Source organism: Enhydra lutris, unplaced genomic scaffold (assembly GCF_002288905.1).
Source record: "Enhydra lutris kenyoni isolate GAN:26980312 unplaced genomic scaffold, ASM228890v2 scaffoldscaffold16, whole genome shotgun sequence".
Taxonomy (NCBI): domain Eukaryota; kingdom Metazoa; phylum Chordata; class Mammalia; order Carnivora; family Mustelidae; genus Enhydra; species Enhydra lutris.
In genome coordinates, this window is record NW_019154100.1 from 19067792 (window position 1) to 19093660 (window position 25869).

General features: G+C 36.3%; 1 protein-coding gene across 6 annotated transcripts in view; it reads right to left on the bottom strand.

The window, feature by feature from the left end:
- LOC111147234 (sorting nexin 13) overlaps window positions 1-25869 on the bottom strand; it is a 136844-nt gene that overhangs the window by 107362 nt on the left and 3613 nt on the right. The gene's annotated exons all lie outside the window — the stretch shown is intronic.

A 25869-nucleotide genomic window follows, 5' to 3' on the forward strand; every position in this document is an offset into this window, starting at 1 on the left:
TAGTAATATAGTTATTTTCAAGGGATTACTCTGGCTAGAGATACAGAATTTGCAGTTACAAACAGTCATCTTACAAAATGGAATAAATCAGATCAAGAAAAGATCAGCAAGTCAAGAATGACGTACTGAAATATTTTAAGGGGCAGAAAAAGAAAAACAAAGTCCAGGAAGACAACTGAGAAGGCATGCTTAGAAAGGTACAGAAAGAATCAGGAATGGGTAGAGTCCCAGAAGCTATAAGAACAGTATCTCCCTAATAAAGATGGAATCATAAGTACCCCAAAGCTAGAGAATAGTTCAGTAACACAAAAACTAGTAAACATCCAGGGGACGTGACAACTAGAAGGTAACTAATGATTTTACTGAGAGCAGCATCAATAGAGTAGTAGCACAGAACCCTACTGCAGTAGGTTTAGCAATGAATGGGAAGAGATTTGTAGGTATGTCAGACTCTAGGGAAAGATATAGTAAAAAGAGTTCAGGTGAGATAAATGTGACTCAATGAGCAGTAGATGACGGGATCAAAGGTACAAAGAGAGCTGAACCTCTATTTAATTGCAAGAGGGACAGCTGTTTCCAAAATTTAAAGTTTCTCTTAGGGCAGGGAATGTACCATGTTCAACTTCATCTCCCCACAGCTAGCAAAATTCCTGGAATATAATACAACTAAGAGTCTGTGATATGCATGACTACATGAATGAATTCAGGAGGCGATCCCTTTTGTAATATAATAATCTGAAAAATAAAGGGGCGGGGGGGGGGGAAAAAAGAAATATCCCCTAGAAGTATATATCTAGAAGTGAAAACTTAAAAAGAGTTATGACTTCAAAGATTATTTACAATTAATGAACTTAGCAATGCACAAATGTATAGGGTATGATGTCCCATGCTAAGATCTGTTCAGTCTTTGTCATCCAAATATAAGACCTATTTAGGAGTTTATAAAACTAGTTTTTCTTTGAAATATAAAACCAGTCATTGTTACATCTGTAAAAGGCAGGTTTCATCTGCTTATCCTATCCATCCACACCCCCAAGAATCAAACTATCCTACCTACTTCTACCTCCCCCAAACTCACCCTGGTCTAGACCAGGCATATGTACACCTAACACAAAGGAAGCCAACTTACTTTAACAGACAATGTATACCTTATGAGACCTGACTCCATCAATGATCTGAGCTAGGATCTCTCTCAGTAACTTGAAAATGTACAAACTGTAGCCAACCAATGGTGGGCAATGAACCTGAAAAAGAACACATACATTCTAGGGCTGGGGTGGCCATTTTAAGGGACAAGAGGTCAGTAAGCAAGCATGGGAGCCAACTGAGAGAAAAACTGAAAATGACACAAATACATTTTGAAAAGCTGAGATGAGAGACTTTGTAGTTACTTGTAAGAGAGAGAGTGGGAGGGAGGGAGGGAGAAAGGGGGCTGGAGAGAAGGAGGGAGGGAGGGAAGGAAGAGAAGAAGAGAAACAGAAAGAGCTGAGACCTTAATCAGCTTTTTAGTTCCAATAGGACCAGGTGCATTCCATTTTACTTCCCTGAATTCTCCTTTTTGAGGTAATGGACGTATACTTCTGTTCCTTACAATCAAGATTCCCAACTGGAAAGTCCCAAGTAAGATTAGAAAAATGCCAGGAACACAAGAAGCCCTTTTTGTTTTTCTAAGTCACTAAATAGGCACTACACACTTTAACACAGAAGTAGTTAGGAATTCTGGCTTCTCATCATAGCTCTGCTCTAAGACATCATGCAAATCTGGGCAATCAAAATGTCTCTCAACTTTTGTTTACTCACTTCAAAAACAGAACTGTATTACAGACCTCCTATACAAAAATGGCTTAAAAATTAACTTATGATGATTGTGTGAGGGGTGTGTTCATGTGGACACATACAACAAATTCAAAGATATATACACTTAGAGCACCCCTTTGAAAGTCGCTTGTGAATTTTTCTATCTATGAAAGATCTAAACTTGGGAGTATAAAATGGCTTTCTCCTAAGATCCCAGAAATCCATAAAGCAGCACCTAGCACAAACGTAGTAACTATGTCTAATTATGAAACTTCCTTTCAAGACAAGCAAGGTACTCACCTGATACACTGCTTTCCTTCTTGGACTTTGCTCAAAAATGCCTGCCTACCATACCTTAAATGGTCTTCTGAGGGATTCCTTAAGAAAAGAGTACCATGCTCTAATTCAAATAAATGACCCCTACCATGTCAGACCACAGACAGCTAGACAGATTAGAAATCCACAGCTAGGTGGATTTCTATAGCTGGTTTAATGTTCTGTGACATCGCCTGGCAGATAACTTAGCATGGCAACACAGATAACTTAGAGAAAATGAGAACTCTCATCTGACAAATAAGATCTTCTCTTGAGACTGTCAGTTGGTGCTAAGAGGGATAAAAGCAGTAGTAAAACAGTAACAGAAAGTCAACTGTAATAGCAAAGCACTAGCACAGGGATTAACAAAATAGGAGTCTAATGCTAATGATGGTCACAAGATAACCAGGTAGCTAACCAGGCATGGCAGCCATGTCTGTTCTATTGTGAAGCATGGATATCTAATAAAGCTCTTATTTTATTGATCTCATCATGTATCTTTGTAATTCAATTCTTGTCACCTAAGGTAATTCCAGAATCCCTTTGTGCTTTCCATGTTAACAAAAAAAAAAAAGCCTAACATACCTAATACTTTCCATAAAGCTAAATAAATGCATTCTGTGTACCTCTTAGTAGATCTCTACTAAAGATCTACTAAAGATCTCTACTAGCTTCTAAAACTAAAGCAATAATAGTAATACTAATAACAACCACCACCACCACCTTCAGATTCTTTCCTCAAGGACTATAAATATAGGTTTATACTCTTATTTGGGGTAAGAAGTTTTCTCTGTTAACAGGAATACTCAATTAGGTCTTCTTCCAGAGTTGACATTAGCTTAACTTTTTTTTTTTCTTTCTTGAAAAAGAGGTAATTTGCTGAGGACCATTTTATGATGATTAAAACCAAATAAAAAATGAAATATTGGAAAAAACCGACAGACTTCAATAATCAGAGAGGGTCATTTTTTAGTCCAGCTAAATCAAAATCAGTCTTACCTCAAAAACTTAGATTTGATGACTATTTAACCTATTTAACCTATTTTAAGCATTTACTTAAAATTCATCTGCCAAGTAATACAAGGCTCTGTTTTAATAAAGACAAAGTGATGGGATGGTCCCAAATTTCTGAGATAAAAGAAAAAACAAATTGCAAAGCCCTGCCAATTGATCCCCAAAACACAAGTGGAATACACAGAAATTTGACCTGCATTTCAGTCCATCAAAACCTATAAATAACTTCTTGAAAGTACCCAAGACTATTTGTGTTGCTATGTCTTCTGTTTATTTTCATGTCGTTCTGATAAATAAATGATAATAAATAAATTGACATTTAGACTTCTAAAATCATTCTCATAAGTTCTAAGAACATAAATATTATAAGGGAAAAGAAATGAAGAAGTACAATTTCAACTCAGTTTGAATGAAAAGAACAAACCAGAATCAAATTCAATAAACCACTGGGGGAAAAAAAGACAGATAAAATGGTTTAAAATCTATTGCATAAGACATATCAAGTGAGAGCTCATGCCTTTAAAAAAAAAAAAAAACCAACTCATCTTTCGCTCATTTTCTTTTTCAAGCCACCATGATCTTACCACAGTGGAGCAGAGGGGAAGCAAAGAACAAATAAACAGAACTAGGGGATAGGTAAAATGGTAAGGCCCGACATGAAACAGTTATCATATGATCCAGAAATTTCACTTCTAGATATATACCCCCAAAGGACTGAAAACTCAAATACATGCACATATATTTTCATAGTGCCATTATTCATAAAAGCCAAAAGATGGAAGTGGCCCAAATGTCCATCAACAAATGAAAGGATAAACAAATTATGGTATCCACATGCAATACAGTAGTATTCTGCCATAAGAAAGGAATGAGGTACTGCTACATGCTACAACATGGGAACACTGTGCTAAATGAAAGAAGCCAGACACACAAGGTCAAATATTGTATGATTCCATTTATATGAAATATCCAGAATAGAGAAATCCATAGAGACAGACTGACAGATGCCAACCTCTGGGAAGTGAGGGAACAGGAAGAAAATGGGGAGCAACTATAATGAATACAGTCTTCTTTTGGAGGTGATGAAAATGTTTTGGAACTAGACAGAGGTGGTGGTTGCACAAGATTGTGATTGTACTAAATGCCAATGGATTGTTCACTTTAAAAATGGTTAATCTATTATGTCAATTTCAATTTCACCTCAATTTTTTTAAAACTTAAAAAAAAAAAAAAAAAAAACCTGGGTCAGTTGTTAGAAGATACAATTTCTAGACCCGGGTTCTAGGCCAACTACTTATAGCTGACCTCTCTGAGCCTCAATTTCTTCATCTGTAAACAGGATGGAAACAGATGATATCCAAGGTTCCTCTCATTTAACTCGTGCTCTATATCTGCAGCTCTGAATTTTTAAAGAATTGTATCATATAGGAATTTACCTGAAAAACAAAGCATGAAGTACTTGTTAATGTTCTCAACAACAGTTGTGCAGCAAAGTCATTAGAAAGTTTAACAAAACTGCTTCTCATAATGACTTTAAACGGAAGTGGACATAAACATTAAAAGTCAATTCAATGAAGGCAATTCTGCAAAGAGTAAAACTAATGTGTTCTAAGATTAGTTTTCTAGCAGTCAAATTATATCCAAGGGCAGAAACTAGACAATCTAACCACAATTATAAACAAATAAAAAATAGGTGAAAGATAATCTAGAAGACAGGTTGGATTAAATTAACTCCAAATTTAACTCTAAATCAAAGAGTATCAATTTTGGGGGGCTTTGCAAAGGAGGTACTAAGTACCATAAAGCCTGAGATCACTTTGTGTTGGTTTTCTATATTTCTGATTTAGACTTAATCCACATACACTATAAATCAAATAAGCCATAAAAATTAAAGAGACTAGTGTTCTTAACCCTACTTTTATAAGGTGGCACAAAAAAGCAAAGCCAAAGATTTCCTCAGGAAGCAGCTCTGGAGGACACCTGGGTGGCTCAATCGGTTAAGCATCTGCCTTTGGCTCAGGTCATGGTCCCAGAGTCCTGGGATGGAGCCCCACATCAGGCTCTGTATTCTCTCTCTCTCAGAGAAATAAATAAATAAAAATCTTTAAAAAAAAAAAAAAAAAAAAAAGGAAGCAACTCTGGATACATTCCAACATAACAAATGTTGACCTGAGTTACCATTAGTTCCCACCATACAGTAGAGTAGAAATAATTTTGGCTTAGAAATTTTAAGCCAGGGGCGCCTGGGTGGCTCAGTGGGTTAAAGCCTCTGCTTTCGGCTCAGGTCATGATCCCAGGGTCCTGGGATCGAGCCCCGCATCCGGCTCTCTGCTCGGCAGGGAGCCTGCTTCCTCCTCTCTCTCTCTGCCTGCCTCTCTGCCTACTTGTGATCTCTGTCTGTCAAATGAAATGAATAAAATCTTTAAAAAAAAAAAAAAAAGAAATTTTAAGCCAAAAGCTGTCATAGCCAAAGAAAAATCTTAACATTCCTATGAATCATCTGAATCTCTTGTTAAAACTAAACTGTGAGATATAACCACAGATGACTGAGACAAGTGACTTGTTGTGTAGTTTTTAAATAAATATCAACTGACTTTTAGGAAAATGGGTACCATTCATACCCACCTTAACATCAGGAAAGTCAAAGAATGAAATCCAGAAAGTGAAAGGAAAAGGAGCACTCTTTAGCATAATTGTGCCTTTTCACCTTGCTAAGTACATCTGAAAACTATGAATACAAAAGAAATAAAAATGCATGTCATAACCCAGCTGTTACAAGCACCCTTTTGACGTACCCTAAGCCCCATGACCTATCACAGGATTCATCTACTTCATGTCATAGCCTCAAAAAATTACTTTTAGTTTCCTAATTTAAACACATACAAAATAAGGTCACTGTATGCAAAATCATCTAATTAAACAAAGCATAAAAGCTTTAATCATGACATATATTTCGCTTAGTAAAGGCGCATGAGTTTTAATCACTAGTTAACATGATACACTATAATTACGCAAAAAGTCTTGTTTTCCACTTAGCATACAATTTTCTTATCTCTACATCAAGCTGTTATTAAATTTACTACATAACTACTTACCTTATTTTGACCAAAAATATGCTGAAAATTTTTAGAATGTTTTGAATGAACTTTTCATTCAAAACTAATTTCATAGTACATATGCATAACTAGGGTGGCTCTTTCATACTGCAAGTATTATACTTTCAAAGCTTTAATTTTAAAAGAAGAATAAATCTGCTGCACTCTGTTGACAGGGAGGTCTGATGATCACATTTTCCAAGTTTAACCATGCAAGAAAATCAAGATACATGTCAAATTAATAAAATGAGCTGCAATTAACCCATTTATTCTTGTAACAAATTTGAATCAGTTTAACAACTTTAAATTTCTAGGTCCATTATACCTTAATCTAAACTGAGTAAGGTTTCTTCGTGAAGCTCACTTCGACCTTGATTCTCTGTACTTAAAATTCTAATGTATAAATAAGGGAAGTTTGTCAATGTAATATATAAAGTTCTTTTTCACCACTTCTAAGTCTACTCCAATTCTTATACAGTGGAGAAAAAATAAAATCCATCAAGAGCTGCTCACAAATCTGAAACTGGACAATTACAATTGTTCCTAAAAAGCATCAAGAGTAAAAGAAAGAGTAAGTGTCAGGTACAGCAGAGTGCCAAATGCACATGAGCAGCAGAGTGAGTGCACAGTACTATGCTATGTAGAAAGGACCTAGCCTTGACACTCCAAAGCTGCCACCTGCCAGTGTCAGAACAAACAGACCAGGCCTGTAAAGACTACCCAGGGAACCTGTGGAACAACAGCCCAGTACTCTGGGTCCCTCCACGGATCGGATCGTATTCAATTAATCCAAACCCCATAACAAAGAGAAGGGTACAAAGCTAGTGTTTCCTATGATGTTCAACCCATCAAGGTCGAAACTGACGCCTAAGAACCATTTACCCAATTACCAACTGTCACCCACTGCTGAACTGATGAATGTATTTTCCACATCAAGCCTGAACCCACTATGCCCTGTTGTTTTTGGTCACTACCAAGATAAATGTATTCAGTTATCAGTACTCTCCTGTACACTATTAACCACTATATTGTTCTTGCTTTTTCCTCCATTATCCAATTTCCCATTGCTTCCCTCCTACCCAAAGCTTTCCTCTAGGTTTACTGCGTTCCATGGTAAAACAAACAAACAAACACACCTACATCCTCAAAAACTTCACTGTTTGCTTTAAGAAAAAGCTGCTTCTCCAGTGACCCTCTCAAAGGCTGCCTATTTTTTCATTTATCACTTACTTACTCCAACTTTTTGATGCAGGGTCATGGTCCCAATCATAACTCCCAGTCAGTTTCCTGTAAGAACTTCTGTCCCTGTACAGTTCCTGCACCTTGGAATTACCGGGGGAGGGGGGCGGATTTTAAAGGCCCACTGCCCAGGTTACACCACCTACGAATTAAATCAGAACAGCTGGGGAATGAGAGCTAGCTATTTGGATTTCCGAGGTATAGCAAATTAAGGATGAGCATTAGCAGTTTGTGAAGTTCCCCAAGTGATTTTAACATGGTCACAGGTAGGAACTACTAATCTCCATGGCACTCTTAACTGTTCATTCAAAACTCCGCATACATGGTACACAACATTCTTCTCTATCCCAAGTACTACATAACCTTGAATCATTTAACACACATATGGATAATCCATCCATCAGTCTACTTTTAAGATCATTAATATTTCACCTTTGCCAACTTTTAGTGCAACTCCACTTTAGCCACTCTAAGACCACACTCTAGAGTTCATCATCATCTTGTCTTCTCTGAATGGCAAATGTGAAAATTAATTATCTTATTCTCTGACTACAATCTTCCAGCTCTAAATTAGTTATACCAACTTATCTATTTTTGTCATTCAGAGTTCCAGACACTTGATTCTTCTATTTTCCTTATTTAGCCCACTTCTGTATCCACTTCCCTATCTAGATTGGACTCCACAGCTCACCATCTCAACTACTCTCTTGCCAATATCCTCATTTATCACATTATGATGAAATTGCTTGTTTATTTTCTGATATATAACATATGCTATAAGTCTCATGAGGACATAAACTGTGTATGTTTTGTTCACTGATATATTCTTGGTGCCAAATGTAACATTTGGCACATGCAGTATGCTTCCAAGAGTATATATTGAACACAGAGTACCCTGATCAATCATCAAATCAGTGTTAGATAAATCAAGATTTATAGTTTATACTTTATACAAGATTTTATAATCAGTAATAATCTTCAACATTTATCTTCCTTTCTGATCATCACTGGTATCTTAATACTTAGGTTCCACTTATCCTCGGTTTCTGTGTCAAATCAATTCACTAACCAACTGCTATCTATAGGGTAGAGAAAAGATAACAGTATAAAGTATACTAACAAAGAAAAATCACTGAAAAAATTAGATAAACAATTTAGAAACTTACCAAAGCAGGAAAAGGTAATTCACATCACTACCTTGACACTTGTTTTTACAAATTTATTGAAAATTCTCTCACATGTTTAAATATAGAGAAAGGTTTAGAAGTAAATACTTTTTTTTTTTAATAGAAAAGGCAAACAAGACTTTCACTTACTAAATATGCTTCTGCACTGGTTTGCTTTTCAAAAATCATGTTACAGTGCAAATAATACTTCAATATTTTTAGATTGCACTTACCACTTTTCCTACAAAAGATACACCATATTCCTAATTGATTTTATTAGCATTCAATTAACAATTCACTTAACATATTAAAATACACAATTACTAACATTTATTTCTAGCAAGATCTGATCATAAAGGCTATCATAACATTTGTACTCCTCTAAGCAAAAAATATGAAACATCCTTAAGATGCAAGGCATAATAGTTGGTCAAATTATGGTAATAATGAGGACCTAGCTTAACACACACATGTCCGTTAAAACAGATTTGATGTGGAAAATCTTTAAAAAAAAATAGTATTGGTATATTGCCAAGGCCTAATTAAGTATTTATTAAGAATTTAAAAACACTTAGTAGGAAGTATGACATTAGGAAGGTGGAGGTGATGAAGGCAGACATTGCTGCAAGTAACTGTAAAGAGGCAGCAGGACCATTAACAGAGATGATCCTCAAGAGTAACACAAAGTTAAGAATCCTGGACTTAAAGTGATGCTGAAACAACTAGCCAGTCTTATAAAGGATCTCCAAAGTTAAGACCTAGACACTCAAAATGTGCTAGGAGAAAAAAAAAAAAAATGGATAAGCACCGTAATTATCACGAGATAATACAGCCAGGAATTTAGTGAGCGGAAGTAAGCAGATTACAGGGGCAAGGAGGGCAAGGCTGGAAATACAGGGTGTCTCTGCTTCAGGAGGATTCCTCCTCCTCCAGGGGTGTGACGAACCATGAAGAACACTCACAGCAGAGCAACTGAAGACAGGAACACGGCAGAATTTCAGGTCACTGTAGTTAGCTTCCCCACTAAAGAGCACAGTGGTTGTTAATTCTCCAACACTGCACAACATAAATCCCACTCTTCATCACCCTCAAATCTCAGTAAAGTCTTCTATAAATGCATATACACCATCTACATGTGATACTGATTTCACAAAAAAAAAATTTTTTTTAATTCAAGTTGGAGAAAACTGCAATGACTTAATTTCAGCTCTATTATCTATTTGGTCTTACTTATGCAATATGAGTAATACTATCTCCTAAAGATAACAACAAAAAAATGCACAGCAAAATTTAAATACCTTGTGACACCAAAAGCACAATCAACCAAAGAAAAGTAGATAAACTGGCCTACATCAAAATCAGAAAATTTTGCACTCAAATGATACCTTCAAGAAAACGAAAAAAGCCAAAGCACAGAATGGGAGAAAATATTTGTAAATTAAAATATGTGATAACGAACCTCTACATATAATACACAAAGAACCATCAGAATTGAGTAAGAAGTAGACAACCCAATTTTTAAATGAGCATGAGATTCAAATACACATTTTCTCCAATGCAGATAAATGGTCATGAAAAGCACATGAAAAGATGTTCAGTATCATTAAGCATAAGGGAAATACAAATCAAAACCACTATGAGATAACACTTCTCACCCACCAGACAGCTATAATCAAAAAGAGATATAACAATATCAAGGATGTGGAAACTAGAAACTTCCTGTACTGCTGATGGGAATGTCAAATGGTGTAGGCGCTTTAGAAAACAGTCCACAGTTCCTCAAAAGGTTAAACACAGTTACCATATGATCCAGCAATTCCACTCCTACTATACATCCCAAGAGAAATTAAATATTATGTCTACACAAAAACTTGTACACAAGTGTTCCTACCAGCAGTATTCAGAATAGTACAAAAATGGAAATAACCCCATGTCTACCAACAAATGAAAGGCTACATAAAATGTGGTGTACCTATACAATATTATCAGGCAATACAAAAAATTTGAAGTACTGATATATGCTATGACATGTACGAACGTGAAAACAGGCTGAATGAAAGAAGCCAGTCACAAAGGCTACATATTCTGATTCCATTCATATAAAATGTCCAGAATAGGCAAATCCATAGCAAGGTATTTGTGATAAAAGGAGAGAAGATTTGAGAATGATGGCCAAAGGGTGAGGGTTTTTCTGTTTGGGAGTAATGAGTTCTACAACTTATTGCAGCAATGCAGGCATAATTCTCTGTATTAAAAGTCACTGAATTAGACCCTTTGGGTGAACTGTGTAGTATGTGAATAATAATATCTCAATAAAGCTATTTTTAAAACTACCACTTGCTAGCTAAACAACAAAAAAGAGGAAATAAATAAGCAAAGCAGGCCAGACACACAGAAAAATGGAACATAATCAATTCAGAACAAAAAAAAAATTCTAAGGAATAAGTATCTAAAAAATTACAGTGAAGAAAGGGTACTACCTTTAATGCAGTGGCTCTCAGCCAGGGACAACTCTGCTCCCCAGGAAAACTTTAACAACATATGGAGCCATTTTTGGTTATCAAAAGGTGTGTTTGGGGTGGGGGGTGGGGAGTGGGTAAGAGGAGCAGGCACTACTATCACAGAGGCCAAGGATGTTGTGTGTACCCTCACAGCATCCTAATGCACAAGCCAACCACTCGTACAACAATGAGGGAAAAAAGGATGAGAAAGAGGAAAAAGAGGAGAAGGAAAAGAAGATGAAGAGATTACCTATTCTGGATTAAAGATATTAACAATGATACTGGTGGAACAGATTCTGGTTCAAACTGGGGAAATTTTAATATAATGAATATTCGATGGTAATAGGAAATTACTTATAATTTTATTAGGTGTGACAATAATGCTGCGGTTATACTTTTTAAAATTCTCATTTAATGAAATCCTAATCAAAATACAACATTTTTAACAGAACTAGAACAAACAATTCTAAAATTTGTATGGAACCACAAAAGACCCTAAATAGCCAAAGCAATCTTCAAAAACAAAAGCAAAGCTGCAGGCATCACAATTCTGGACTGCAAGTTATATTACAAAGCTGCAGTAATCAAAACAGAAACAGATATATAGATCAACAGAACCAAATAGAAAACCCAGATATAAGCCCACAACTATATGGTCAATTAATCTTCGACAAAGCAAGAAAGAATATCCAATGGGAAAAAGATGGTCTCTTCAACAAACTGTGTTGGGAAAACTGCACAGTAACAGGTAAAAGAAAGAAACTGGACCACTCTTACATCATGCACAAAAAAAATTCAAAATGGATGAAAGACCTAAATGTGAGACAGGAAACCATCAAAATCCTATAAGAGAAAAAAAGAAGTAATCTCTTTGATATTGGTCGTGGCAATTTTTTTCTAGTTATGTCTCCTGAGGCATGGGAAACAAAAGCAAAAATAAACTACTGGGACTACATCGAAATAAAAAGCTTCTGCACAGAGAAGGAAACAATCAACAAAACTAAAATGCAACCTATAGGATGGGAGAAGATATCCGCAAATGACATTGCTGATAAAAGGTTAGTACGCAAAATATACAAAGAATTTACACAACTTGGTGCTTGGAACCTGGGTGGCTTAGTTGATTGATAGATTCTACTCAGGTCATGATCCAGGAGTTCCTGGTTGGAGCCGAGGCAGGCTCCCAGCTCGTGGGGAGTCTGCTTCTCCCTCTCCCTCTGCTCCTCGTCCCACTCATGCTTTCTCTCACTCACTCTCTCAAATAAATAATAAAATCTTAAAAAAAAAAAAAAAAGAAGAAGATTTACATAACTCAACACCCAAAAAACAAATAATCAAATCTAAAAGTGGGCAGAAAACACGTACAGATATTTCATCAAAGAAGACATCCAGATAGCCAACAGACACAGGAAAGGATGTTCATCATCACTTAACATCAGGGAAATGCAAATCAAAACTACAATGAGCTATCACCTCACACCTGTCAGAATAGCTAAAATCAACAACATAAGAAACATGTGTTGGAGAGGATGTGTAGAAAAAGGAATCCTTGTACACTGCAAGTGGGAATGCAAAATGGTGTAGCCACTCTGAAAAATAGTATGGAGGTTCCTCAAAAAGTTAAAATCAGAACTACCCTATAGCCCAGCAATCACACTACTGGGTATTTACCCAAAGAATACAAGAACACTAATTTAAAGGGATACATGCTTCCCTACATTTATTGCAGCATTATTTACAATAGCCACAATATGAAAGCACCCCAAGTGTCCACTGACTGTTAATGGATAAAGATGTGGTGTGTGTGCATATATAATATATGGAATATTATCCAGACATGAAATCTTGCCATTTGCAATGACATGGATGGCACTAGAGAGTATTATGCTAAGTGAAGTAAGTCAGAGAAAGACAAATACTGTATGATTTCACTCATATGTGTTATTTAAGAAAAAAACAAACAAAGGGGAAACGGGGATTGACATCAAGAAACAGAGACTCTCAATTATAGAGAACTGATGGCTACAAAGGCGAGGTGGGTAGGGAGATGGGTTAAATACGTGATAGGGCTTAAGGAGTACACTTATAGTGATGAGTACCAAGTAATGAATGGAACTGTTGAATCACCATATTGTACATCTGAAATTGATATAACACTGTGTGCTAACTATATTGGAATTAAAATAAAAACTTGAAAGCTAAAAAAAAAATCCATACTCTTGGGAGATTGTGAGAATATTCTGAGAAATGACCTAATATCTGCAGTTTACTTTAAAATGATTCAGCTACAATGCTACAAAAATAACACAGAGTCAGAAATGAAGAAATATGAAAAATGTTAATACAAGTACTTGGTATATGGGTGTTAAAGGCAGTATTTTTCAAGGTTCCAGTATGTTTGAAAAATTACACTTTAAAAAACTGATTAAAATTATATAGTTTATATATTTCTGTAAATAGTTTATTTTAAAAAGGTTCTTTCTGAATAATGGAGAGTGTTTTTTATTCATTACATTTCTTGCAACAACAATGAAAATGTTTTAATGGGAAAGAGGGCATTATTCCACTATATTCTTCAAGACCAGAAAGAAAACATCAAAAAAAAAAAAATTAAAATCTTGAATGTCCAGGTTTCTCAGTAATTTTCTTCCTATTACATAAATACCTTGTTCTCTTTAGATCTTCTAACTGTAACACTAAAATAAAATGTATTGTTCTAATATTAGACAGTACTGCACTTGGCATTTCCTTTTTTTTAAGATTTTATTTGTTTGACAGAGAGCACAAGTAGGCAGAGAGGCAGGCAGAGAGAGGGGAGGGGAAGCAGGCTCCCTGCTGAGCAGAGAGCCTGACTCAGGGTTAGATCCAAGATCCCAGGACTCTGGGATCATGACCCCAGCCGAAGGCAGAGGCTTTAAACCGCTGAGCCACCCAGGCGCCCCTGCACTTGGCACTTCTAACCCAACAAGTAGGCACTGTTCACCTACTCTTTTTGGGCCACATTATACTACATAAAGATCCTCAAACATCAAGACCATTCCCTGGGGCACCTGGGTGGCTCAGTGTGTGGAGCGTGGAACTCTTGATTTTGGCTCAGGTCACGATCTCAGGGTCTTGAGATCGAGCCCTACCCTGCTCAGCCTGGATCTTACAGGAGATACTCTCTCTCCCTCTGCCCCTGCCCTGGCTCGGGCATGAGCACATGCATGCTCTCTAAATAAATAAATAAATAAAATCTTAAAAAAAAAAAAAATTCAAGACCATTCTCTATCATTACCTCATTCTGAAAAAATAAGCTTAGTCACATGGCAATATAAAGGCATATTAAGTGCCCTTAACAAAAGTGAATTATAAAGAATGAATTTACTTAATATGCCTGAAGATTTCCATTTGCAAAAGTGTTCCTCTACTAAAGTTCACAAAACTTTTACCACAGCAGTTCAGACAAAACAGGCCATACTCATAAATGGCTCCTCTTCTCCCTCATTCATACATGACTATAACAAGAAAAAAGTTTCAATATTCAAACTCAACTTTTGCTTTTCCCCATCATACATCATCCAAGGGTAAATCAAAACAACACAAGCCTATCACAGTAGAGAGACTTAGATCTTCAATGCAAAGCCTAGCAATGAATTATCACCAACCTTCTACCTTTTTTTTTTTTTCTTATAAAAAGGAGCATCCTCGAAAACAATAGTAGGAGCCACCATTTACTAAGTGCTTAGTGTTGGCTAGGACCTTTGCTAACCACTTTATATGTATTTAATTCTCACAACAACTCTGACATGTTATATTACCAATGCTATTCTACAGATGAGGAAACAGCTAAATCATAGAACTGGGCCATGAACTGAGCTTGGTTTATTTAAAATTTAAGCATGTTTTGAACCATTATTTTACACTGACTCTCAAACAGACTTTTTAAAAAGGAAAGTCGGGAGGGGATGGGCAAGATTATACACACAATATCTGAAAAATCAAATAAAAGTGATTTACTGAGATTCAAAAATTCAATTTGTCAGAAAAACCTGAAGTAACTAAACTGACACTAACATCTTAAATCCCATGGTACTCTAAAACTCTGATGTAGATTTTCTAAGTAATAGTATTCAGTAAACTTTTAGGGTATGTTCTAGAGTTGGCACAGATACACATAAATTTCCTTCACATTCCTGACGGCTGTACGGTAACAACTCAATATCAAAACAATGACCCTAAAAGTACTACAAGATCCTTTTAACTCACAATAAAAATAAAAAAAAAAGCCCAACGGTGTTCACTAACTCAGAGATCATGAGTCTTTTTAATAAGATAAATTCAGACAAGAGGCATACCAACATAAAAAAAATTATACTGCACCAATTGTATTGCTTTAAATGTATACATGCTGTTTTATTTGTTCACCTCTTAAATTAACAACAGAAAAATATTTTTATACCCGTTCGTGGTGTGTAAAAATGAAAGTTAAATACTCTATCATCGCCTATTTAATTTCTTTGCAAGAGGGAAGAAAGGGTAAGGTTGGGGGAAAAGCCCTGAGAGAGCAAGCTGCAAGCTTAGAGAGAGGAGAATAATAAAAGAGGTAAGGGAAAATAACCAACACATCTACAAAGCCTCACCAACAAAAGGAAAAAATAAGTACAGAAAGGAAAATAAAGACAGATACAGATTCACCCACAAAGGACTTTGATGGCATAATCTCCAGCTAAAATGTTTTTATAATAGGAACACCCCCTCCTTGTGTATAACAGTTTTATTATTGCATGAACGCAGAAAGGCAGCTGTCATATGGAGGGACTGAAGTAATTTATATGCTTAATATCCACATTTAAACTTCTAAGTACAAATTTTATTTGTAGTAACACAGCCCTCAGACCTTTTCTTAACTCACTGCACGATACTACTACTACTAATCGTGCCACTATGTCTATTTTTTAAACAAAGGATTTTTACATTCCTTGCCTATTCCCTATTAAAGGAACAAACTAACAGAATAACTTCTATAAATTCAAAGTTACTTTACATAAAACTTTATCAAACTGACAAGAATCATAATACTTTCCATAACAGAAAACTACGTTAACACTGGCATTTTTAAAGCACAATATGAAACTGTACTACAACTTTTTCATTTCACTCACCTACAGTAAAAGCTTTAATATAGAAGAGATAAATTAGTCAAAAGTTCTAGTTATGACCAATTCTATCACACAGGTATCACCTCTCAATTTCCTCCTGAAATTGTCTAAATCTAGCTCTCAATGTAATACATAAATTAGAAAGTTAGTAAAAACTGAGACAGGGAAAAATTAGATCACCTGGGTCAAAGAGAATTTCTTTGCTTTTTTTTTTTTTTTTAAGATTTTATTTATTTACTTATCAGAGAGAGAGGGAGCACAAGCAGAGGGAGGGAGCAGCAGGCAGAGCTAGCAGAGGGAGAAGCAGACTCCCAAAAGCCCAAGATGGGGATTCAATCCCAGAACCCTGGGATCATGACCTGAGCTAAAAGCAAACGCTTAACAGACTGAGCCACCCAGGCGTCCCCAATTTGACATTTTAAAATCTCTACCATGAAACAAAGAACACAGAAAACAACTTCAAACACTAAATTCTAAGCTATAAAAATAAACTACTTGCTATTTACATCTGAAAAAATAAGAATAAAACCTAGTATTTACTGAGTATTACTGTGGGAAACATTATTCACAGGATTTAATGTGTCGTTTCACTTAATACTTATAACAACACTATGGCGTAAATACCATTAATTTACAGTCACGCAGATGAGAAAACTAAGGTTCAAAAAGGTTAATAACTTTCCAAAATCAAAATGCTCTAAAGTGACAAAACTTTGATTCAAATCCAAATAATCTGACACCACCCATTGCTCTTAATCATCAGCATACATTCCTCAGAAATTGGAAATGTTCAATTGTGATTAGAAAATACGAATATGCGTGTATAAAAGATTTATGCATAGGTAGAAAAGAGAGATGATTAGCACTTTGCGCCCCAGAACAAAGACAATCACACTAAAATTTTGCATTAGTGCCTTTACTTGATTGACTATTCTGAGTTATCAGACATTAATTTGCTGAACTTTAGCTCATAAAACACAATTTTAATAAATTATAAAATACTCTCAAGCCTAAATGAGTTTTCTAAAATTTTTATGTAATCAACACACACCCACTCTTTTAAAATAGGTTATTTCAGATGTTTTTTCTCTTTGTTGTTAAACCCTTCAAGCTGCCTCCAACCTCCCCCTACCCCATTTTCTCTTATTCTGCTAACCTTTACCAGGATTAGACTATTCCACAGGGTTAGGTGTTGAGCATTTAGGTGCTACTCAAGAAAATGTGTCAGATATTAGTGATTAACATCGGGTATAAAAATAGCTGATTATATTAATAACTGCAGTCTGATTAAGTACCCTGAGAAAAATATGCCATCTCAAATAAACTCGAGAAGAGACAACAAGAACAAATGTAAAGTACAATATTATGACTTAAACACTGGATAACACATATCTTAAAATCAGACCAGTTACTTCCCAAAATTTATGTAGTAATAAAATGAGATGTTTAACTCCTCTATTAACACTGCACAACTTGAATCAGTTTTATAATTTCCAAGCCTCAAATGATGGTGCATCCAAAAGCCTTTCTCCACACATCCATGCTGTCACACAACTCTAGCCTTAAAAGTCACAATGCAAAGACTCACACTCTCTCTACAGTGCCAAACCATAGCCAGGCTAAAAATAAAAATAGCTCCAGGGTTCCAGGAGCAAAACCAATTCAGGTTTAAGCACAGTAACATCCAAGGACTCTCCAATCATGCAGATCTATGGTGAAAAGCAAAACCAGGGTACACCCTGTGGGTTTCACACATGCATAAGAATAAAAAGATTTCTCCCAGAAACTGGGAGAACAACGCAATAAACCAAGAACAGTAAATTATTCCAGTTAATGTACATGAAGTGTCTGGTACTAACTTAAAGATCATAAACGAGTTTAATTTTCACAGCAGAACATAGATTTGTTTCACTGAACTTTGTGGTACATATCATTTCTGAATTTATAATGGAATTGTAGATGGCTGAAACGATCTAACAATGTTCTGTCTCTAACAATGACACCAAGAGAGTAAGGTAGCAGCTGCCCTCCTTGAAAATGTATCCCAAATTTCCAACTTTCTGAAATCCATAACCAAATTTTTAGTCATACTCGCAAAGTTTCAAGATAGCATTAAAGAGGGCACCCGGAGGGCTCAGTGGGTTGAGCCTCTGCCTTCAGCTTGGGTCATGATCTCAGGGTCCTGGGATCAAGCCCACATCAGGCTCTCTGCTGGCGGGGAGCGTGCTTCCCCCTCTCTCTCTGCCTGCCTTCTCTGCCTATTTGTAATCTCTGTCAAATAAATAAATAAAATCTTAAAAAAAAAAAAAAAAAGAGGTAGCATTAAAGGTTATACAAACTGCGAAACACTCAACAAAACACCACAAAAATCAGCATTAGTGTACTGCTAGAAACACTTTACCTAGTACAAGAATACAAATTTTAAGTACACATAAAATCATAATAAAAATCAAGTATTAAGAGATACAAGATAAAATATAAGTTGTTCTTGCATTTGTAATTGGTCATATGAAAATGACATCAATCTAACCAGATTTTTACCTGTAAGAAAAATTAAGACAAAATACATTCTAACAAAAAGACTGGTGTTCAACTTTTTTTTGGTCAAACTTGTGTTTTGTGATCCCAAACACAATATTCAACCATGGTGTCCTATTAAAAAATATCTAATGGACACTGATAATAACCAATCCTTGAAAGGTAATTAATGTGCTGGCATAAATTTATGGTAGACAATTTTTGTCTTAACTATTTTTCAGTTGTACGTTAATCTTACTGCAAAGAATATTTAACATTCATCCCCTCAACAGATATTTAGTGAGGACATTAGATGTTAAGCTCTATTCCAGGTACTGGGAACACAACTGTGAGCCCCATCTTCAGGAGTTCACATTCAGCTGGGAAGAAACACAAAATAAACATATAAATGAATATATAATAGATGAGGGTGGAGCTAAGCATTACTTTTATCAGGGTAATGGAATTCAGCTGGATCCTTCAGTAGACTATGGTAGACCCCTTAAGGAGATTTAAAGAGTCTTTTCCAAAAACAAACAAACAAACAAAACAAAAAAACAAAGAACATGACAAATTCATAAATTTTTTTTACCTCTTTTCTCATTTTTTAAAAAATTTATTATGAATTAGCTTGGAGCAAATACAGACAGAAGAGATGGGCTGACTCTTCAATAACAAAGAGAAACTCATTTTAACAGCTACCATCTCATCCAAACTGGTAGTTATAACCTAGTTATAAAGCTAATGCAAGTAATTACCTTATAATTACATACTCCAAACTTTTCTTCCGCTTAATTTTTCATCCTTTAATTATGTTATCTGTTTTATTTTGACAAAAGACCTCAAGGCTTCAGGTGAATGAATGCCAAACTGGCACAAGGTAGCTCTGATAGTGAATTTTTAGAGGGCAGGTTTCAGATCTGACTCACCCCTTGAGCACCAGAACTTCTCAGGTGCCTACCACACAGTAGATGTATTTATGTTTGGTGAACAAATTAAACTGCAAAAATTAATCTCTGATACAAGTTACAACCAAAGCTTTATAAAAATTATCCTAAACAACACCTTTTCCTTTCAAGAATTTATCAGGGTTGATTAAAAGATTTACCGTCCCACAAATATTTAAGGACATGTAGAAATAACTGCTAACCCTCAAATAAGTGAATTTTTTCAAAATATTTTCTCTTTCAAAAATTCTTTGGAATCAGTTTACCAACTACATAGGAAACTAATCTCATTACTAGTTTGCAAGATATGCTCTCAGTCACCTTTTTTTTTTCTTCTTTTCACTTCTTTTAACCTATTCTCGGCCTCCCCAATATCTACACCAATAGCCAGGGGCACCCTCTTTCTCTGGGAATCCATCCATCCAGCCATCCATCCACCCACTAAGAAGCAAATGAGTCATAAAGCTAGATGGAGCCTAGGACTTGGATTCATATCAATGCAAGGCATACGGGGGGGGGGGTGGTAAAAAAATAACCTGATGTATTAACCACAAATATTTGTATAATGATTGAAAATTTACAGAGTTGTACTCTCTATCATTTTATCTGATCTTCACAACAATATGAGAGCAGCTAGAAGTGTTACTACTATCCAATTTTACAAAGAAAGGAACTAAGACTCAAAAATTTCAAACAACTTCCCTAATGTCACATCATAAATAAGTGAAGTTGGGACTCATCCCTATACCACTTAACAACAGGTTATTGTCTGTTGCCACACTACTGTGGTACATGTAATTTGTTGACAGACATGAGGATGCATCACCACCATGAGTCCAGCCTGTTTATTCACTCAATTTTAAACCCTTTTTTAATGGTCAAATAGTTTACTATTTTAAAGATTTTATTTATTTATTTGACAGACAGAGATCACAAGCAGGCAGAGAGGCAGGCAGAGAGAGAGAGAGGAAGAAACAGGCTCCCCGCAGAGCAGAGAGCCCGATGCGGGGCTCGATCCCAGGACCCTGGGACCACGACCCGAGCCGAAGACAGAGGCTTTAACCCACGGAGCCACCCAGGCGCCCCATAGTTTACTATTTTAAAGCTGTCCACTTGCTTTAATTCAAAGTTCTCTCTCTCCTTCCAAATATTTAAAGTGCTGTAGTATCAAAATTAAACCTGAGAAACAGAAAGTCAATTTTAGATTACCATCGATAGAGAGGACACTTAATGGTCTGTAAAACCACAAAATTTCAAAACACGTTTAAAAAGCCATACCCTAAGAACCTCTCTCAGGAATGCCATAAAGTCACTTAGCTTCACCACCAAATGGTTAGCTACTTAGTGACCAGCGCTGAAAAATTCCCCATGATAGAACCTATTTTCTTCCTCTTTCAAAAGCTCATGTTCCCTCCTTTTCCATTATTACTCAGCTAACACAGCCTGGTTGATTCCACCTGAAGCAAACATCCTCTCATACCCTTTTTCTTCTCCCTTTAGATTTCTCTTCATTCCACAGTAACACTAGAAATGAGACTAAATGTAGGTAAGCATGAGCACATCTAACAAGACTAGATTAATACATAAAACATCCCATGTCATCTGTGAAAAGCTATATATGTGTTGGCAATTACCACATGAAAAGATCAAAAGCAAATACATTTTCCAGTGGCCTTATGACATACAACCAATACCTTTAATCTTTATTTTTTTTTTAAGATTTTACTTATTTGTCATAGAGAGAGAGAGAGAGAGAGAGAGCAAGTGAGCACACACACAAGCAGGGGGAGAGCAGAAGTAAGCAGGCTCCCCACTGAGCAAGAAGCCCAAGGTGGAACTCCATCTGAGGACCCTGGGATCCTGAGCTGAGCTGAACGCAGCCGCTAACCCAACTGAGCCACTCAGGCGCCCCGTATAGCACTTTTAATTATAAACATACAGTAGACTAGTTAAGAAAGCAATTTTTTATCAATGTCTATGGAAAAGTGGTCAACAAACTTTGAAACAATCCATCCAAACACCAGAGTCTCTATATTAGAGTTCTTGGAGAGAAACAGAACCAATAGGAGTATGGATTTTTTTAAGGAGATTTATTATGAAGTACTGGTTCACACGATTATGGGGGCTGAGAAGTCCCACAATCTGCCATCCAAAAGCTAGAGACCCAGTAAAATTAGTGGTAATTCAGCCCAAAGGCCTAAGAACCAGGGACCAAAGATTTAAATCCCAATCCAAGGAAGAGATAAAATGAGACGGGATGTTCCAGCTCTAGCAGGGCAAGGGGGGGGCGAATTCCTCCTTCCTCCACCTATAGCTCTATTCCGGCCCTCAAGGGATTAGAGAGTGCTCACCCATAACAGGAAGAGCAATCTACTTTAGAGAGTGCACTGATTCAAATGTTAATCTCAGCCTGATCCAGAGACACTCTAACAGACACACCTAGAAATAACTGTTTAATCTGGGTACCCCATGACCAGTTAAACTGACAAATAAAATTACCATCACGTGATTAAACAACTCTGTACTATAATGCAAACCATCACCTTTAAGAGCAAATCAGCTATCAAAAACTAAAAAATCCCAAAAGAAAAAAACCTATTGACTTCCTTTGTGCAAATATCTTCAGAAAGTATTTGAAGCACAAAATTTTATTCCCTCAACAACTATTAACCTGGGACTTCTAAAAGCACTATAGAGTGCAACTTTTCCCACCTGTATCTTATTTGTTAACCACGAAAGCTACAATTAACGTTAGTATATAAAAACCAATATATATAAAAACCACTCTAGGGGCGCCTGGGTGGCTCAGTTGGTTAAGCGGCTGCCTTCGGCTCAGGTCATGATCCCGGCATCCTGGGATCGAGTCCCGCATCGGGCTCCTTGCTCAGCGGGGAGCTTGCTTCTCCCTCTGCCTCTGCCTACCACTCTGTCTGCCTGTGCTCATGCTCTCACTCTCTCTCTCTCTAATAAATAAATAAAATCTTTAAAAAAAAAAAAAAAAAAAAAAACAAAACCACTCTAGGTGGCAGTGACTTAATACAAATATAAACCATTTTTATCTAACACCTCACATCTGTGCACAACCCAAACTAGTAAGCTTAAACAGCTACAATGTTTTACTCCCGTATTTTTAAAAGCACAAGACCAATGTCAACAGGCTAGTAACTGATTGTTAGCAAAAAACAACCTCCAGAGTATACCACAGCTCAGGTTTAAATTCAACATATTATCCTATATCTTCTATACCTTTAGTACTCTGTAATAATAAATGTTCAGACTCAGAACCCTAGAAGCTTTTGAAAAAAAGTTTAAAAATGTGGTTAATGACAATTTATTGTTAAATACCTCTTTATATCCTAACGTATTTCACTACATTCTAATGCTACGAAAATTCAGATTAACTGAAACAAAGCCTCAAGTAAACATCCCATACCCTAATTCTGATATACGTAAATTTATGCTTCTTTTTTAAAAGAGAGGAATAGAGGGCAAATAGGTATTAAACAAATAATTTTCAAGTACACTATGACAAATAGGAGTAACATTAAGAGTAAGAAGTCCTGGGGCGCCTGGGTGGATCAGTGGGTTAAGCCTCTGCCTTCCGCTCCGTCATGATCTCAGGGTCCTGGGATCGAGCCCCACATTGGGCTCTCTGCTCTGCAGGGAGCCTGCTCCCTCCCCACCCATCCCACCTGCCTCTCTGCCTACTTGTGATCTCTGTCAAATAAATCAAATCTTTAAAAAAAAAAAAAAAATAGCAGAAGCCCTAACAGGGGCAAAGACAATAGAAGGAGAAAAAGATTAACTAGACATTTAAAACAGACAAACCAGTCATACTTATTTGGAAAATGCAAAAGACACACAGATATGGCTAGCAAGTCTTCTAAATATGTCATTTGTACTGGTAATGAATATAATACAAATTGAAGCCAAAAAGTTTAAATCGAAAACTGTTAACCTCCCTTTAGGGAAACAAACCAAAGAAAAAGGCAAGGGGCGCCTGGATGGCTCAGTGGGTTAAGCCTCTGCCTTCCACTCAAGTCATGATCCCAGGGTCCTGGGATCGAGCCCTGGGTCGAGCCCTGGGTCGGGCTCTCTGCTCGGTGGGGAGCCTGCTTCCCCCTGTCTCTCTGCCTGCCTCTCTGCCTACTTGTGGTCTCTGTCTGTCAAATAACTAAATGAAATCTAAAAAAAAGAAAAAAAAATGCAAGAGGACATACTGGAGCTGTACTTGCAATTCACACTAATCTACCATCACAGGTTTCAAAGTTCAACATACATATCAATTTGCTCAACTAGGTAATTTTTTCCATTAACTTGAGATGGCCCTTAACTGGCCACTGGCATAGGTTCTGAAAGGTTTCAAAGATATATTTCGACAAAATGCAAAACTGAAGTTTCATATGAATGTTTATCACTACTGTTACTATTATGTATCTATATACCTGGCATCCTTATCTTGGTTAAAAAAAAAAAGTAAACCTAAAAATAGTTTACTGATGATTATCAGCTACAAAAGAAAATTAATGATGCATTCATTCCATACCAAGTCACAAAAACAGCACACAATCTGGAATAAAAGGACCTAGGTGCGACTCTTGGTTCCACCACCTGTTACATAATTTTAAGCCAACTATTTTAACTCTCAGTCTTCTCATCTGGCTATTGAAGACCGTATCTCCCACCTCAATGCTGAGATATCAAAGAACCAAGCAGACAGTACCACTCACCACTTTCTGAGCACAAAGTCTCCTCATTGAACAAGAGATTCTTCTGCACACAGTTCATCATTATATATTTTAAGGTCTAACATGAATTAAATCACTTCCCCTAATGTCTCCTGATCTATGTTGGACAAAGAGAAGCAGTCAAACGGAGTCCCACACTACTAATTTTTGAGTAACCAATACTGAGTAAAATTTTATATCTAATGTATTTCCAAACAGACTATTTCTGAGCCTTAAAAACAAAAGGCTAAAGGTAAAACAAAAAGTCTTTCTCAAGTAATAATTCTCAGTTTATTTACTGACAATATTCGGGCAAAAAGTAGTGTATTATAAAATCTATTAAGAGAGGTGAAAATTACTCACTGAAAGCTATACAGTCAGAAATACTAGGTCAGGAGATGGGATTCAAGTTTCACATTTGCCACTAATAAATGTTGACCTTGGACCAGTCTCTGGGCTTCAGTTTTCTCATCTATAAAATAACTACTAAAAACCAAAGATAAAATCCAAGTACCATTTAATCTGGGCCTTTAATCTGGGCCTTCCTTCGGGAAGGCAATCGACTGTAGTAGTTAACAGAATGGACTCGGCAAGGACTGACTTGCCAAGGTGGGAAACCTGGCTCAGCCACTTACAAGCTGTGCACCAATCAACACACACAAAGCACTAAAGTACATCTTACTACCATCAATGACGTACTGTTTAAAATATTTCACTGAAACACAAAACCACTTTACAATACAGAGGCTTAAAAGGTACAGTCCTGCCAAATCAAGACACTAGCATTTTAGTAGCAGACACTGAGCTCATGTCATAGCATTAGAACCCTTTAAACCATGCGAACCTAAGTTTCATCAGAAGATCATGTCATAAAATATCAGACATTAAAGACTCCACTGAAACTTACTGTAAGGCTAATTATTCTCACCAAAATATCACACTGAAGGTAAAAATAGAACTTCTGCTACTTAGGACTTTTTTTTAACCTAATATTGCTAATGACAACAGAAACTTAAGATACATCATAATTTCCAAAAATTAAATAAACTCCAGGAATGAAAAATATGTGGAATTTAGAAATATTAAGTGAACTACAAACTACAAGAAATAAGGATTTCATGAATTAATATCAACCAGTATTTACCAGATAAATCATATTCCAAAGCTCTGTGAGCAGATCAAGTGCAAATACCAAAATGTGAACTTCCTCAGAGGTTCAACAAATTGGAAAGTAAATCCTTTTTTATCACTTTTTAACACAACAAAAGCCACTCATCTACAAATGTTTTTATTTTCTTTTGGCCCAGGTAGGAATACTTCCTGTTACCCATTAAAATTGTTTCCCATCCTTAACTAAACCCACAAAGATACCCAAACTAGTCCCTGACAGCTGACATCTGAACCTTCAAA